The 19341-nt window shown below is 39.3% G+C and overlaps 1 protein-coding gene across 1 annotated transcript in view; it reads right to left on the reverse strand.

The window, feature by feature from the left end:
• The window catches only part of LOC131953605 (tripartite motif-containing protein 2), an 83575-nt gene that overhangs the window by 57037 nt on the left and 7197 nt on the right, over positions 1 to 19341 (reverse strand). The window contains exon 2 of the mRNA XM_059316851.1: positions 1038 to 1329. The gene's annotated coding sequence lies outside the window, so the exon portion shown is untranslated. The remainder of the gene's footprint in view (positions 1 to 1037; positions 1330 to 19341) is intronic.

Here is a 19341-nt window from a genome sequence, read left to right on the forward strand (position 1 = left end):
ACACACACACACAAAAGTAAAAATAAATGCTGGTTTAAAAAGCAGCTTAGACGATTTATATGGTTCAGAAAAATATGTTGATCAAATCAATGGTTTTGCATAGGCATACACGAATGTCTATACAATATTGAACAGTGCAGAAAAGTTAGAAGTGTATTCACGATCTACACGTTAAATATCGATTAGTTTAGTATGTAGGTGACAGTTACAGGTAAACAGATGATTCTATCAAGGTGGGTTGGTGGCTGGATGTTGTTGATAGCCATTCAACTGGATATTATTCTATTAACTAGGTCATATACCAGCATTGTTACACTTTCGAACCAGGGGGTCTATGGTAGAGTAGGCTACATCTGTTTCTTTTATCTTGTCATATGAAGATAGAGTGGTCAGCACTATGCCCAGCAGCCTTTACTCTCCATAACATGATTCAGGTACCCATCAGAGACTCAATCCGGGGATTCGAACTCGGGGCTTTCGGGTTGAAAGTCAAAAGCCATACACTAGTATAAGACAGGAGCTAATAGGCTGTAAACTAACGTCAACTTATGGTGTAGCTTTGTGACGGTGTGGTCGAACTGCTAACCCGAAAGTCTCCAGTTCGGATCCCCATCTCGTCTGTACGACGTCCCTGAGTCCACTCAGCTCTGATGGGTACCTGACTCATGTTAGGGAAAGTAAAGGCGTATGGGCATAGTGCTGACCATACTATCCTTTTATATGCCGAGGTCAATGAATCAGGTCAACTCTACTATACCAGCCCTATGGACAGTTAGATTCCAAGTGGTAAATTATTCTTAGGAGAAGTGACAGTCTGAATAGGTGGACGTACTGGGCGAATGGGTGGAAGAAAAGATGTAACTAATTTATAACAAGATACAGAAAACATAAACAGTAACACCAAATCGATAACAAGGTACAGAAGACAGAGCCACCCTTGAGCTAACATCTAACCTCTGACAAACAGCAAGACAAGAAACAGACACCCTCACTAGAACCCCACACAAAGACGAGCATCCACAAACAGATCGACTCACTTGCAGTTTCTCCGCCTTCCGCCGTCGTTCCGTCTAAAGGTCAGGGACGATAATCCAAGTACTCGGCCGATAAAGACCGCGGCGTCAAACCTAAGCGGGGGACTGATCTCCCCTCGTCCGCCCGCATTTGTATGCACGACAGTCGCGACCAGGGCTGGGCAAGGCTTATCTCATCTTGGGCTAGCCTTGACCGCTGACCCCACGGGCCGACCAGACGGCTGGTCAGTTACCTGTCGCAGGTACGTCTGGCGATCGCAGGGTGTTCAGTCTTTGGTGAGAAGGTCAAGGCCACCTGTCAGAGATAAAGAAAAGGTAATTATAGCAAGTACTTGATGATTAGCTACACAAAGCAGAGAAGATGGATGCAGAGAGGGGTAGAAGGGGAAGGGGAAAACGGTGGCCAGAGTAGATCATTTCGTTAAGGCGGGTCATTAGTCTAATCAGTCATTAGTTATATTAAAAACTAGCCAGCTAAAGCGGGCATATATATATATATATATATATATATATATATATATATATATATATATATATATATATATATATATATATATATATATATATATATATATATATATATATATGGATACCATTTTAACATTATCTATGTATAATGTATAAAAATTATCCTGAATCAGACACAAAACATGTCTAAATGTATTAAATGTATCCTGATTCGGACCAAAAAATATATGTTCAAATGAATTAAAATTGTTTTAATATTTTGATTCGGAACAGAAAAAATTGTTTACATGTATCATAATTCCCCCCCCCCCCATTCGGACAAAACGATTCTCTCTTCCACACTACATTAGCGAGGCTTCTATGCCACAATGTGCCATCATACAGAATTAGCGCTATATTGACATGGAAGACACGTAGCTCACAGAATAATAACTGGTTTAAAAAATATAGATAACATAATAGCCTGGACAAAAAAATATTCAAGGGAAACGTTGGGAGGGGGGGGGGGGGGCTTTTTATGCTGATTAATCGGCTTCAAGTGTCCATCTACTGACGTCATCTTAAGTGTGGTCCTATAATGACGTCATGCATTTTGTCTAAACAGAGATCACATGTGGAGATGCTGACGTCATTAGTTAACCGTCCGATATTCATTGCTGGAAGTGGTGTTTACAGGAAATGTGAATTAGGTATTCTTTTAGGATTACAATTACTTAAGTCACCTTTTTAGTATTCACAAGCAAATTACATGTTATGTATGTTTAGAATGAAGTCAGCTTTTAAATGTAATACAACTGAAGTCTTACTTTCAGTGTGCTAAGAATTAAGTCAACTTTTAAGTGACATCGATAGACCATCTGTGTTCAGAATGTGTACGGCTACTAAAGTCACATTTTAAATGAATGAATGAAGTCAAGTGTATGTGACTGCCAATATCGAATCCGTATGTTACCGTATGTGTGTATCTGTAATGAAGTCAGCTCTTGAAATACACTCGCACAGGCATCATTGTTTTACAGAACACCCTATTTTGTGTCCCATACTTAGACCCCCTCCCCCCCCCCCCCCCCCCCCCCCACACACACACCTACACCCACATGACGTCAAGTGGAGCCCCCACGTACAGCCGACTACATAAAAAACAAAAACCCCAACATTAAATGCCGTGCTGAATGCGACAGAGTCCACTCTAAGCCCCCCCCCCCCCTATCGACACTGCTCTACAAACGCGGGACATGAGCCGGCATTAACCGGCTAATCATCATCAGTGCCGGACGCTGCATCACATAAATAAACCACTAGGATTAACATGGCTTTGTATTCGTTGATAAACAAAAAAAAACTATGGAATAATTTTCAAAAAGCTTTATATTTTTTATAAACAAAATCACGAATGAACCGAATGTAACTATTGATTATTTCCAATATACAAAAAAAAATTCTTCAACTCACGCTTGAGTACGACATGCACATATATCATGAATACAATAATCCCATGCTATTTCAGGATCCCCTGCTGCGATCTAAACACGGAGATACACATGCACCGTCTAGCGTAGACAAACACAATGAAATCTATCAATACCCACAGAGACCAACACACGTAGCACAGCGTGTTGAACACACCGAGCTCGCCGTGTTAACCACGGCCTGGATATCGATACACGACGCGATCATCTTACAATGGTCGGCATCCACTTGTAGGACGTACTGAACAAGTCATGCTGGAATAGGAAATAGAATGGTTGTGGGACACACGAAGCAAGTCTTGCTGGAATAGGAAATAGAATGGTTGTAGGACGCACGAAGCAAGTCATGCTGGAATAGGAAATAGAATGGTTGTAGGACGCACGAAGCAAGTCATGCTGGAATAGGAAATAGAATGGTTGTAGGACGCACGAAGCAAGTCATGCTGGAATAGGAAATAGATATGGTCAGAGAGAAAAAAAATAGTGTGTGCACGTCCATTGTTGAGTGGGGGAAGGGCGTGTATGTCACGGTATGACATCATCCCGCCGCTCCCCCGGGAGAGAGAGATGTAGGGAAACCAATTGAATATGTTGTTATAGATCTGTGATAATAAACTTTGGGTTTGTAAAGAATATGTGTACAAGTTTTCTGCTTACTAGAGGGTAGAGTTTGAAGCATGGATGTGAGGGTGTGTTGGGTCATCCATCTGTGTAAGAATTGTGTAATGTGTACGGGGGGGGGGGGTGGAAGCGTGGATGTGAGGGTGTGTTGGGTCATTCATCTGTGTTAGGATTGTGTTATGTGTACGACGGGGGGGGGGTGGTTGAAGCGTGGATGTGAGGGTGTGTTGGGTCATCCATCTGTGTAAGAATTGTGTAATGTGTGCAGGGGGGGGGGTGGGGTGGAAGCGTGGATGTGATGGTGTGTTTGGTCGTCCATCTGTGACAGAATGTCACAATGTGTACCGGTGGGGAAGGGGGGGGGAGAATCCATAAATGTGAATGGTAGACAATTTCTTTTAGCTTAAGGGCATCAACATACATTCCATGACGTGGTCACAGAAGTGGAATCTGTTGCGTCTGTTTTAACCTGAAACTCCAAACATTTAATCAGGCCTCTGTGGGAAGGGTGGTAGTGCAGCACTGGATTGCTGAGTTTAGGGTTCGACTATAACCTGGCAAATCTTTATAAAAAAAACTCTTCAATTACCTCTTCCCGACTCTTCTCAACGAGGGTCGTAAGTAAATTCAACTCAAATATGTTTGCCTAGTGGCCAAAGAAAGAGATTTTTAAAAATCGCTATCAATTTTTTTTAAAAACACAGTTAATATTTTACTGCTATTGGCTTGCCAAAAAATGCATTCATTTTATACTGCAATAAATGATTTACAGATATCCAGACGCCAAATTAATAAAAGTAACGGTGTAAACCAGTTTGAATCTCCTTCATTAGTTATTTAGTACTTAAAATCACTGAGTCGTTTTTTATTTATTTTAACTTCCCATAGCAAAACCAATATTTAGTCTATAAATACTCTGTATTCAAACATATTTATTGGGGTGGGTGGTGGGGGGGGGGGGGGGGTGAGACCGCGTGTACAACAAATTGAATATTAACTTTGGTATGATAAAGTGGTTGGTGTAAGACAGACTACGCCTCTGGAATTCGAATGAGACCACTATATGACGCGAGAAAGAATTGCATCCGCCATTAGGACTTGCCATCACAGAACACCATCACACCCCTGAAATATTACACCGATTGTAACTCTTGCCATCATCACAGAGCACCATCACATCACCTGTAACAACTGCACCGGTTGTAACTCCAGGATTTGAACTCAACTCCCCCTACGTCCGGCCCGTGTGTATGACAGACCAGGCCTGGCTCGGCAGGCAGCACCCAGACACCCCACCGCTACAAACACATCACCAATGTTAAATCATTCAGCTCCTGTCGGCTCACCATCAAAAACCGATACGTCCAAAGCTCTCAGCTTTTTATCACTCACACACACGTGCGTATTCGAACAAGTGCAAACCATAGTCCAACTTTATAAAGCTAGATCTAGTTCTTCTTGGCAAAAAAATATATATATATAGACCTAACTCGGATTTTCAATAATAAAATACAGAAACCATTCTGAGATAGTCGAAATTAATAATTTGTTCTACAGTTTCTACATCTAAATTACTAAATGTAATCAAATAAGAGAAGAAACAGGGCAGTATGAAAGAAGAATGGAGTATTATAAAAAATAGCCATCAGCAATATGCACTGGCTGTTTGAAGGACATGGATCAATGTGCTGTAGAACGGGGTCAGTAAGGACACAGGCGCCTGTAGCTGTATGCAGTTCTCGTGTCTGCATTCACAAATTTCGTGTACCTGTCTAGTCGGGGTGTGGGAGTCACAAGAAAAAAAAGGCCACCGATTTTGCTTGGAAAAAAACTCATAGAAAATATGTCACAAAGGAAAAAAATTAATTGGAAAAAAATCACAGAAAAAAAAGAAGAAATAATTTGATGTACTTGTTGAGAATTATCAAATTTTGGTTGTTTATAAATGTGGGTGGTGACTTTTAGGTAACATATTAGTAAACTTTTAAAGCATTATTGTGGTTTATAAAATTGTGATAGAAAATTTTCTTCTTCACATTTCACGCGAATTCAAAGCTAGTGTTTGAAAAAATAATTACACTAATATAAAATCCATGCAAATAAATATTTGTGACATTTTTCTGTGAATTTTTTTCCTATGAGTTTTTTCTTTGATTCTTTTTTTTTGTGACTTTTTTCCTGTGACTTTTTTCTACAGTCGTATAGTCATTATTCGCTTATCCGTAAAGCTTAAATTATGTTTGCATGGTCCCAATTCTCGTTTTTGCATGGCCCAAATTCTCATGCCTGAATGGCCAAAATTCTCGTTTCTGCATGGCCCGAATTCTCATGCATGCATGGCCCAAATTCTCACGCCTACATGGCCCAAATTCTCATGCCTGAATGGCCCAAATTCCCGTATCTTTATACCTACAACGTTCAAGTCTGCATGGCCACAGTTGCCGTCTCAGTACGGCCAATATTCTCACGTCTTTATGGCCAGAATTCTCGCGTGTCATACCGGAACTTTCTCCCCACACCATCGATTTTTGCTCTCTATCGTGGCAGATAGTCGAATCATTCGTCAAGCGCTGAGATCCAGGTGAAAGTAATTAGACCAACAGTCAGATGCTGGCTGCCTCAGTAATTAGACCAAGTCAGACACCGGTTACTTCAGTAATTAGACCTACTACTACCACCAAGATACTGGCTACTCCATGAACTACATCAACAGTCAGGCACTGGCTACATCAGTAATTAGACCAACAGTCAAATACTGGCTATTTCAGTAACTATACCAACAGTCAAATACTGGCTACATCAGTAATTAGACCAACAGTCAAATACTGGCTATTTCAGTAACTATACCAACAGTCAAATACTGGCTACATCAGTAATTAGACCAACAGTCAAATACTGGCTACTTCATTAACTATACCAACAGTCAAATACTGGCTACTTCATGAACTACACCAACAGTCAAATACTGGCTATTTCAGTAACTATACCAACAGTCAAATACTGGCTACATCAGTAATTAGACCAACAGTCAAATACTGGCTATTTCAGTAACTATACCAACAGTCAAATACTGGCTACATCAGTAATTAGACCAACAGTCAAATACTGGCTACTTCATTAACTATACCAACAGTCAAATACTGGCTACTTCATGAACTACACCAACAGTCAAATACTGGCTATTTCAGTAACTATACCAACAGTCAAATACTGGCTACATCAGTAATTAGACCAACAGTCAAATACTGGCTACTTCAGTAATTAGACCAACAGTCAAATACTGGCTACTTCATTAACTATACCAACAGTCAAATACTGGCTACTTCATGAACTACACCAACAGTCAAATACTGGCTATTTCAGTAACTATACCAACAGTCAAATACTGGCTACATCAGTAATTAGACCAACAGTCAAATACTGGCTACTTCAGTAACTACACCAACAGTCAAATACTGGCTACATCAGTAATTAGACCAACAGTCAAATACTGGCTACTTCAGTAACTACACCAACAGTCAAATACTGGCTACATCAGTAATTAGACCAACAGTCAGACACTGGCTGCTTCAGTTATTAGACCAACTACTACTACCAAGATACTGGCTACTTCATGAACTATACCAACAGTCAGACGTTGGTTTGCTAAACTCCCCAGACATAAATCTTATTGAGTTCATTACAAATCTGGGCCTAACCCTCCCGCCGAAATGAAAAAAATGTCCCCACACAATTTATGCCCGGTCTTGCAGAATATTTATCAACATTTTCTAAATGTAATTTTTTATGTGTTTCTTGTAAAAATAAAATGACACAGACTGAGGTAACTGGATCCGACGTTTCATGTATTACTGATGTGTGAGATAGAAGATTGACGTTCTACTGATTGTTTGTTTTTGTTTTGTTTTTGTTTTTGGCGGTTTTTTCCCTTTAGGTGATTTGTTTTCTAACAAGAAATGACTTTTAGGAATAAGAGCATTAAAAAACAAAATACATGTTGCTGCGAAAAAAAAAATCCAGAAAAGAATTTTAAAAACTTGCTGACTTTAAAGAAAAATGTGATTTACTAAACAAAGCGACCTACAGTCACAGGAACAAACTAGCTAATTAAATGGCTACATGAATTTGTAAGTGTGAATCAAAGTTTTATACAATAGTACCCCACACACCTCTTCTTCGCAATATGCTGGAGTGGTCTTTTTCTCACAAGTTATTTTACAGAAGTTTTTGACGAGATATTTGTACTGTGACTAATCGAGCTCAGCCTCGTTTTAAAAGTATGCTACTGTCTCCACCGGAAGTGCTGTTTGCTTCAGCCAAATAAAAAGAAAGTTGGTCTTATTTCTCCGTTAAATTTCTAATGGACTATCACACTTTATCAATAAAATAAAAATACTACGATAAAAAAAAACAATAACACTCGGAAAAAAAATTGTTCAAACATTAGACGGCCACAACAGTGGGGGAAATCGGAGAACATGCGGGAGGGGGGAGGGGGGAAAGGAGGTTCACAGAAAATGAAAACCGCTTCATATGTCAAGGTAGATTTGTATTCCAATCAGATTGTATTTTTTTAATATATTGAACGTTGTGTGTTGTAATTCACGCCAAGTGCAATTTTTATCTCTTTTGAAGAGGATCTAAATTTTTTACAAATAAAATTATCAGAGAGTGGAGTAGACATTAAGTACTGGGTCAGCCGGAAACTGTTGTTTAAATACACTATTGAAATTCTGCATACAAAATTTAAAATTATATGTGCTTAAAATATTGCACATTGTATAGGATTCACGTGAAATCTAATTTGGAAATTAAAATCACAGCGATTTAACTTGACAAAAAAAAAAGGAATGGATCAAAACTGCTTAAAAGATCGCATATAATTTGTGATCAGAGAAAATGTGCGCAGCTTCAAGATTCACAGTATGCACGCTTAAAATACCAAATATTAACATATATAAAAACAATCCGCTTGATGTTTCTGGCCTACATAATTAATTCTAAATATAAAAAATTTATATCACAATCGTTTGTTATGATCTGTCGAAGCTTAACAACAGCACACATCAAAATTTCACGTCAATTCGATAATTAGTTACGATGTTCCTAGACAACAAACAAGCGGATAAAAACTCTCCAATCATCCAATTCCCAGCCGGGGCGCTCGTAGATCGATGGGCGGTAAGTCGTGTCGACAGCTAGCGCCCATGTTGGGCGGCAGGGGGGGGGGGGGCGGTTTGTTGATGGAGCCAATTATTTGTAAGGGGGATCCCATTTCTACATTTGTATTTGTTTATTACGACAGCGGGATGAGGTCGCTCTGTTTCGATCGGTGGTTTTTTTTTTTCCAATATCTAGTCAAAATCGATACCCCTCCGCCCAGGGCACCGAGAAATGTGTATTGATTACTAATAAATAGAACTCAGCTGTGGCCTAGGCGAATTTGGTTGATTTTTTTTTTCAGAATTTTTTTTTACGCAAGCGGAAAAAAAAAAGTTGTAGAGGACATAAAAGTTGAACACATGAGCTGATGAATGGGTACAGACTTGTCTCCCTAGGAGGAAAACCACGGGGTGTAAACCAGTTGACGTCAATGGTAATGGCGGGGGTCGGGGGTCAAGTTGAGTTTGGTTTGTAGTTGAGGCTTTTCATTTTTTCTTAATTAGAGGGAAACCAAGAACATTAACAGTACGTGAAATTAAAGTTGTTTTTTTTTTAAGAAATATAATTTAGAGACAAATATAGATGTAGTCTAACTAGAACAATAGTTATAAATGTTTCCCTGTAAAATAAAAGTCTCATCGAAGCATGCGTAATTTTTAACTTAACGGTCTACATGATCTACCCAATCCACGGTCCAGATGCTCCACCCAATCCACGGTCCAGATGCTCCACCCAATCCACGGTCCAGACGCTCCACCCAATCCACGGTCCCGATGCTCCACCCAATCCACGGTCCCGATGCTCCACCCAATCCACGGAACAGATGCTCCACCCAATCTACAGTCAAAGTGTGTATTTTGCCCCGTTTAAATTCAGAAAAATACAAGATTTTCACATTACACGTACATTTTGAATCTTTAGATATCTTCATTGATATGTTAAAATCAGTATAAGTTCAAAGCCAACTGAGTACAGAGTTTTAAAACCATGAGCCGACAGGGAGACACAGACAGGCAAGAATGAGTACACACCAGAAGCAGAGAAGACTCAACCCTCAGACAGACACAGACTCCATCTTCAGACAGACATAGATTCCATCCTCAAACAGACCATGCTCAAACAGATCATCCTCTGACAGACAGACACCATCCTCAGACAGACACCATCCTCTGATAGACAGACACAGACAGCCCAGTCTACATCACTTCCATCCCGCCAACCCTACATTTTCCCCCTTCAATTAACTTTGCCGGATTATTCCGGCACTCGGGTCCAGACGTCACGTGATGCGACGTCCCCCAGACGTCACGTGGTTACGTCAGCCTCACACCAGGGGTCAAGGCCCTTCGCATTTATAATTCAGTTACTTAAATAAGGGAGTGGGGGGGGGGAACTACCCCCTGGTGATTAGGTCTAGGTTTTATTAGTTAACACCTCACTCGTTACATGTCTACAAAAGCTTTCTACCTGTTCACTTTTTTATTTTATTAATTATTTTTTTATTTTTGCATTGATGAACCGGCAAAAACTTTGTTTTAGGTACCTTATAATAAAACCACCAGTTGAACAGTACAGTATGACGTCGACGTTTTCCTTCCGCTGTTATTGTCAGGATTAGGATTAGGATTAAGGTCATAGCTGGTGTTAATGTAACGACACAAGTAAAACAGAAATACGCCATGTATGTATGTATGTACCCCTGGGGTGACGCTTACAGGAGTGAAAATCCTCCCACACCCTACTTACAACACAAGTTGTCACGCTCTCCTTTACAAAGTCTATAGAAACACGGGATTTTAAAACAGTGAAGTTTACACACACACATTTCTTGAGCCAGAGGCAAATCTACTTCAAAGGTTATTTGTTGTAAATAGTAAAAGTAGTCATTGCCAAATGGATTCCACGATTAAATATATCGCAAGGACAATTTATCTCACGTACAAAATATCTTCAGGACAAAATTTTCTGGAGGACAAAATATTTTAGAAGTGAAAGTATCACTCGCTAAAAAAATTTCACCGTCATCTACGTCATTTGTTTTGTTGAATGTTTCCGATTTTTGAATGTGTACACGTAGTGTTTGATGTAAGCGTTGGCCAGCCAACGTTAGTATGTAACCCGCTATGAGAGTGGATGTAATTTGTGTAAGTGTAAGGCCTAGAGCTAGAATAAGTTTAATGTCTTGTATCATCAGACGGACTAGCTATTCGACTATGTGAGCAATACTAGAAGAAGAAAATAATATCAAAAGATGATCAACTTGAAGGAGTTTCAAACCGTTTAAATTTTCTCACTGAAAAACTTATATCGGAATGCTGTGTAAATACGTGCTTGTATTAGCACTCGCTGGGACGTGTTACGTCCCTTTAAAAAAATTAAGAATGTTACGTCCCCTTAAAAACAATTTTTAACGAAAAGAAAACAGTCGTAAATAAATGAAACAACATGCAGCACGAATCAAAATGCACGCACACACACAAACAACCTTCTAAATGACTCATCTCTGAGTAGACTAATTGAATTGATAAGACTTGTGAAAAAAACGTATCTATGTAAGAAGATACTCTTTTCTTTTAGCAGAGGGCAGGGACAAACAATAGTAGAATACGCCGACTCTTTACATTACGTTAAACAAACAGACCAAAAATGGGGCGGTGTGTGCCCCATTCATCTGGTCACGTGGAGACAACAGGGTGTCCCCAGGACGGGCAGGCTAAGACAGCAGGTGGCTGGGACAACATCAGGAATTAAACGGATTCAATGACCCCGTGGGTGGGGGTTTGACAGCGTCTTAACCCGGGTCATAGGTCGTGTTCGCCTTTTGTTTTTAAACGGCTAGAAAAATGGTGCATTGTTAGGGGCTGGACAAAGAGATCAAAATCAATAGACAGGTACAATGTTTGGTAATGTTAGAGTAACCAGTTAAACCAGGCTAAACCACATACAAACTCCAAACATTATGTAAATACAACTGCAAGTCAATGCTTATAAAAAGGGGCAAACCTTACATACTATACGCAAATAAAAATGTTTGAAAGGTCATGTTTCTATAAAAATTCCACCCATAATACTAAAATATCACGATTTTTACACTCCAATTAAAACTGAAAAGCCATAATTTTTAATTCTACACACCAATTATAACGAAAAAGCCATAATTCTAAACAACGATTAAAACAAAAAGCCACGAACAGGACAACACTGCAATGATCTAAAAACAATGAAAAACAATGAAAATATTTTGAAACCTTTTTATACCCAGGTTTAATATTATTACGTTTAATAATGTAACAAAATATAAAGTTTTATAAACTAGATGAAGTCCAGTTTTTAATTAAATATAGCGGAAGTTTGAACCCCATAAACTGAACCATCAACATCTTAGTCAGGTACTAGATTCTATATAGCAACGCTGAGCCATTTTTATTCAACCATAATGGCCTGTGTTAAGCATTAATTTAATCATAAAATGATTCGCTGCAATATCATGAAGCCTTTAATAAATATTAATCGTACTTGTTATTTCTTTTTACGGGACAATTAATGTTAATTGTTTTTCTCATATAACCATGTCGGTCATGTCAAATAAAAAAAACTGTATTAAAGTATTAGATGGTACTTCAGGGCTGTAGTTGACGTAATGGATCGGGTAGGGGCGTGACAGCAAGTGGGGAGGGGATGGGGGTGGGGGGATTCTAACAACATAATAGGTTAGATGTGTAAGGACGATAAGGATCGATAAAACCAATCGATACTGATGAACCAAGTTTTAAAAAGTGAGAGTACACAGGTGTTTCACGGCGCTGTGGGGGTCGGGATCAGCGTGTGTGGGGTAATGGTATGTAGAAGAGGTAGGTTATGTGTGGTTGTAGCAGTGTGATATGACTGACATAACGCTGACATGATAGTGATCAGGAAAATGTCATGATGGTGGGTGACACTAACATTGACCAGATGGTGACACTAACATTGACCAGATGGTGACACTAACATTGACCAGATGGTGACACTAACATTGACCAGATGGTGACACTAACATATACCAGATGGTGACACTAACATTGACCAGATGGTGACACTAACATTGACACAGACCACACGGTGACCACAATGACCAGACAATGACCACATCAATTACCACGCGAATAAATGAAAGGAAAGTTTTGAAAAAGAAATGAACCACAGCAACACACTCCAAGAGACGCAAGTGGCCCAAGCCCCCACGGGTACCGGCTCTTGCGCTACTTGTTCCTCTCGACACTCAGACAACGAATTTATTTTTTTCCCTATCAATAACAAAGCAATTAAATGCCACGGTAGGAACAGTTTTTTCATCTTGTTTTTATTTTTAATATCGGAGGGACTTTCCTCCAATATAACTAAATTTTATGGACCACTAACTCCAGTTTCAGCCTGCCTTTCTTTTTGGATTTGCTTCCATAGACTTTGTCTTCTAAACAACAACCAGCAAGGCAGCAGTTGTTTGATTATAGAGGTTTCTCTGCATGACGAGATGATGGCCTCAGCTAACGATCCTTGTCGACCTGAGATCCAAACTCCGGACTTTTGGGATAGCAATATCATGCACTAACCTGTTGTTGTTGTTTTTTTTAAAGATAATAATCAATTTATGATACCGTCTAACATATCTTGAAAAAAAGGTGAGAATGTCTATTTAATCTAAAATGTATAAATGGAAGAAAGAAACTGAATAACAACACCATCAGCTGGTATGATCAACTAGCTAGCCGATGATGCTTCAGACGTAAAAAACCGCCCCGGGCTATCAACAAGCAACCCGTTTACAGACTCCATGTACCAAGCGCATTAGGGATTTACTTAGTGGGGGTTCGATTTTACAGACTAAAAATAGCGATGACGTTATTTCCTCATGCGTCAAAGGTGACCTGGTTTTCTAAAAAAAAACAAAAAAAAATCTATGAATCGGATAGTGTAAGGGTCAGACTGCACTGCCACTCATTCACTGAATTTTTTTCAGGGGGTCTTCACACGGATCCACTAGTGTGATTTAAACTTTTATCCCTTGAAAACATTTGATGAGCTGGCGGACTCGGCACCAGGGGAATGTACGGGAGGGTGGGGGGGGGGGGGGGTAGATCGATGGTGTCTGAGGAAGAACTCAAGCCGATGGTGCCCACGGAACACGACCGTGCAGGTTGAAATTAAAACGAGAGCTGGTACACTGTTGTGGTGGGGTGTTGGGGCGGGGGGGGGGTGTAAAGGTCACCCCAACATAGGGTGGGTCCGTCCTCATTCATTTCTTCTCAATCAGCAAGAAAAACGTTGTGTTTATTGGGGCTGATAAACCAACAGCGAGTTCTTCCAGTAGGGTGGAGACGATGTCAATGCTCTCAATAGCCCTGGAAGCAATAGTCTTTTAAAGATGTACTGTGTTAGTGGATTAAGTAACATATTTCACCCCGCTCTCTGTATAAAGTGCAAGCAAGCCCGCAATAGAATTGGTCACACTATACAGAGTCAAAGAAATATATTAACTCTACTTCATCTGTCGTATCGAAGTTTACTATACTCAGCTCTTAACCAACGCAGAGTCAAAGAAATAGATGAGCTCTACTTCACCTGCCTTATGCAAGTTTATTTTATTCACATATAAATCACGAAAACTAGTTTTAAAAAATATTTTTTAAATAAGAAGTTAATATTAATGATTTAACGATACACAAAATAAATACTGGATTTACTGGTACAAACAATAAATACTTGATTTACTCGTACAAACAATAAATACTTGATTTACTCGTACAAACAATAAATACTTGATTTACTCGTACAAACAATATATACTTGATTTACTTGTTTGCATGCACCGCTAGATTAAGATCTTGTTTTGATGTATGATAGGAAAAAGAAACATGTTTGTCCTGATGCATGCTGGGAAAAAGGTGGCTGTAACACTCATAAGGTCAGCACTATTAGGTAACATACTCTGATTTATGGACAAAGGTGTCATAGGTATCGTGTTACTGGGGGGGGGGGGGCAAGATTTGTTGTGTACGAATATGGCGCGTTATTTTCTGTACTCAGATTCTTCTTTTTGGTTTGCGTTTCTTAATTTTTTTACTTTCTCGTATATACGAAGTATAGAGAAAGTATTGTAATCGTGCACAAAAATCAATTGAAATTTTAACAATTTTTACCGTATTACACCTCAGTCCTTCATCACATCCGAAGTATAGAGGACTTATTTTAATCGGGCAAAAATTATCAATCCAGATTTATCAAAATTAAGAGGTTTTATGCGTAATCCAGTTTGAAAAACTGGGCGTTGCAATTCTGTCCGTATGTCTGTGTGTGTGTGTGTCTGTCTGTCTGTCCGTGTGTAAACACGATAACTTGAGTACCGTTACAGCTAGGTTGATGAAATTTCATATATAAGTATTTCATCAAAATCGTAGATCCGTATCAACTTTTGAGCGATTTCCGATAACCGGAAGTGGTACTTTTCCTACTTTGAATTTTTTAAAAGCCTATAACTTGAGTACTATTTCAGATAGATAAATGAAATTTCACATGTAAGTAAAAGATCTAATTCTCTACCTTCTGTTAAATTTTGAGTAATTTCCGTTGACTGGAAGTAGTAATTTACGCCACTTCCGATTTCTCAAAAAACTAATGTAAATTTTAAAAGTACTAATAATATTGCGCACTATTATGCGCTTTTTTATTTCGCGTTCACTTGGTGTGCAATTAATTTGTCTACGAGATTTTATTCTATTTTTAAAACTTTAAGTATTTAAAATGGATTAAAAATCATGTCTATAGCCCGAGTTCCCATCCCCTGTTATTTTATATAAAAATATTCGAGAAAGTTTAGGGGAGATCACTCCCGGTTTATTTTTATGTCATTTATTCTTGTAGCCATAAGCTTCCTCCAGTCCAGGGCTAAAGTATTCTAGTTGCCACTGGCAATACACCGTTAGATGCTAAATCCGACGTGTTGAAAATAGAGGGAAGGATCAACAAACAAGTGGTGGAACTAGTAGTAAACTACTCTCAGACCGACCCCCACCCCCTCGTAAACGTATTATCAAATTTAGCAAAAACTATAAGCCTACTATGGGATAAAATGTGAAATGACAGCAATTAATGTGTCACAAGCATGAAATACAATCACGCTGGGTGTCCATATTCACACATCATTTAAGTGTGTGAGTGTGTGTGTGAGTAGAACACGTCTAGAAACTGGAGCTATAAACCACGTCTAGAAACTGGAGCTAGATCTATAAACCAAGTCTAGAAACTGGAGCTATAAACCACGTCTAGAAACTGGAGCTATAAACCACATCTAGAACTGGAGCTATAAACCACGTCTAGAAACTGGAGCTATAAACCACGTCTAGAAACTGGAGCTATAAACCACGTCTAGAAACTGGAGCTATAAACCAAGTCTAGAAACTGGAGCTATAAACCACGTCTAGAAACTGAGGCTATAAACCAAGTCTAGAAACTGGAGCTATAAACCAAGTCTAGAACTGGAGCTATAAACCACGTCTAGAAACTGGAGCTATAAACCACGTCTAGAAACTGGAGCTATAAACCACATCTAGAAACTGGAGCTATAAACCACATCTAGAAACTGGAGCTATAAACCACATCTAGAAACTGATGGAGCTATAAACCACGTCTAGAAACTGGAGCCATAAACCACGTCTAGAAACTGGAGCTATAAACCACGTCTAGAAACTGGAGCTATAAACCAAGTCTAGAAACTGGAGCTATTAACCACGTCTAGAAACTGGAGCTATAAACCAAGTCTAGAAACTGGAGCCATAAACCACGTCTAGAAACTGGAGCTATAAACCACGTCTAGAAACTGGAGCTATAAACCACATCTAGAAACTGGAGCTATAAACCAAGACTAGAAACTGGAGCTATAAACCACGTCTAGAAACTGGAGCTATAAACCACGTCTAGAAACTGGAGCTATAAACCAAGTCTAGAACTGGAGCTATAAACCACGTCTAGAAACTGGAGCTATAAACCAAGTCTAGAACTGGAGCTATAAACCAAGTCTAGAAACTGGAGCTAGATCTATCAACCAAGTCTAGAAACTGGAGCTATAAACCAAGTCTAGAAACTGGAGCTATAAACCAAGTCTAGAAACTGGCGCCATAAACCACGTCTAGAAACTGGAGCTAGATCTATAAACCAAGTCTAGAAACTGGAGCTATAATCCAAGTCTAGAAACTAGAGCTATAAACCAAGTCTAGAAACTAGAGCTATAATCCAAGTCTAGAAACTGGAGCTATAAACCACGTCTAGAAACTGGAGCTATAAACAACGTCTAGAAACTGGAGCTATAAACCAAGTCTAGAAACCGGAGCTATAAACCACGTCTAGAAACTGGAGCTATAAACCAAGTCTAGAAACTGGAGCTATAAACCACGTCTAGAAACTGGAGCTATAAACCACGTCTAGAAACTGGAGCTATAAACCAAGTCTAGAAACTGGAGCTATAAACCAAGTCTAGAAACTGGCGCCATAAACCACGTCTAGAAACTGGAGCTAGATCTATAAACCACGTCTAGAAACTGGAGCTATAAACCAAGTCTAGAACTGGAGCTATAAACCAAGTCTAGAAACTGGAGCTAGATCTATCAACCAAGTCTAGAAACTGGAGCTATAAACCAAGTCTAGAAACTGGAGCTATAAACCAAGTCTAGAAACTGGCGCCATAAACCACGTCTAGAAACTGGAGCTAGATCTATAAACCAAGTCTAGAAACTGGAGCTATAATCCAAGTCTAGAAACTAGAGCTATAAACCAAGTCTAGAAACTAGAGCTATAATCCAAGTCTAGAAACTGGAGCTATAAACCACGTCTAGAAACTGGAGCTATAAACCACGTCTAGAACTGGAGCTATAAACCACGTCTAGAAACTGGAGCTATAAACCAAGTCTAGAACTGGAGCTATAAACCAAGTCTAGAAACTGGAGCTAGATCTATCAACCAAGTCTAGAAACTGGAGCTATAAACCAAGTCTAGAAACTGGAGCTATAAACCAAGTCTAGAAACTGGCGCCATAAACCACGTCTAGAAACTGGAGCTAGATCTATAAACCAAGTCTAGAAACTGGAGCTATAATCCAAGTCTAGAAACTAGAGCTATAAACCAAGTCTAGAAACTAGAGCTATAATCCAAGTCTAGAAACTGGAGCTATAAACCACGTCTAGAAACTGGAGCTATAAACCACGTCTAGAAACTGGAGCTATAAACCAAGTCTAGAAACTGGAGCTATAAACCACGTCTAGAAACTGGAGCTATAAACCAAGTCTAGAAACTGGAGCTATAAACCACGTCTAGAACTGGAGCTATAAACCACGTCTAGAAACTAGAGCTATAAACCAAGTCTAGAAACTGGAGCTATAAACCAAGTCTAGAAACTGGAGCTAAAAACCACGTCTAGAAACTGGAGCTATAAACCAAGACTAGAAACTGGAGCTATAAACCAAGTCTAGAAACTGGAGCTATAAACAAAGTCTAGAAACTAGAGCTATAAACCACGTCTAGAAACTGGAGCTATAAACCAAGACTAGAAACTGGAGCTATAAACCACGTCTAGAAACTAGAGCTATAAACCACGTCTAGAAACTGGAGCTATAAACCAAGTCTAGAAACTGGAGCTATAAACCACGTCTAGAAACTGGAGCTATAAACCACATCTAGAAACTGGAGCTATAAACCACATCTAGAAACTGGAGCTATAAACCACGTCTAGAAACTAGAGCTATAAACCACGTCTAGAAACTGGAGCTATAAACCACATCTAGAAACTGGAGCTATAAACCACGTCTAGAAACTGGAGCTATAAACCACATCTAGAAACTGGAGCTATAAACCACATCTAGAAACTAGTGCTATAAACCAAGTCTAGAAACTGGAGCTATAAACCAAGTCTAGAACTGGAGCTATAAACCACGTCTAGAAACTGGAGCTATAAACCAAATCTAGAAACTGGAGCTATAAACCAAGTCTAGAAACTGGAGCTATAAACCACGTCTAGAAACTGGAGCTATAAACCAAGTCTAGAAACTGGAGCTATAAACCACGTCTAGAAACTGGAGCTATAAACCAAGTCTAGAAACTGGAGCTATAAACCACGTCTAGAACTGGAGCTATAAACCACGTCTAGAAACTAGAGCTATAAACCAAGTCTAGAAACTGGAGCTATAAACCAAGTCTAGAAACTGGAGCTAAAAACCACGTCTAGAAACTGGAGCTATAAACCAAGACTAGAAACTGGAGCTATAAACCAAGTCTAGAAACTGGAGCTATAAACAAAGTCTAGAAACTAGAGCTATAAACCACGTCTAGAAACTGGAGCTATAAACCAAGACTAGAAACTGGAGCTATAAACCAAGTCTAGAAACTGCAGCTAAAAACCACGTCTAGAAACTGGAGCTATAAACCAAGACTAGAAACTGGAGCTATAAACCAAGTCTAGAAACTGGAGCTATAAACAAAGTCTAGAAACTAGAGCTATAAACCACGTCTAGAAACTGGAGCTATAAACCAAGACTAGAAACTGGAGCTATAAACCACGT

Source organism: Physella acuta, unplaced genomic scaffold, assembly GCF_028476545.2.
Source record: "Physella acuta isolate Inbredline_101_S28 unplaced genomic scaffold, ASM2847654v3 ptg000933l, whole genome shotgun sequence".
NCBI lineage: Eukaryota > Metazoa > Mollusca > Gastropoda > Physidae > Physella > Physella acuta.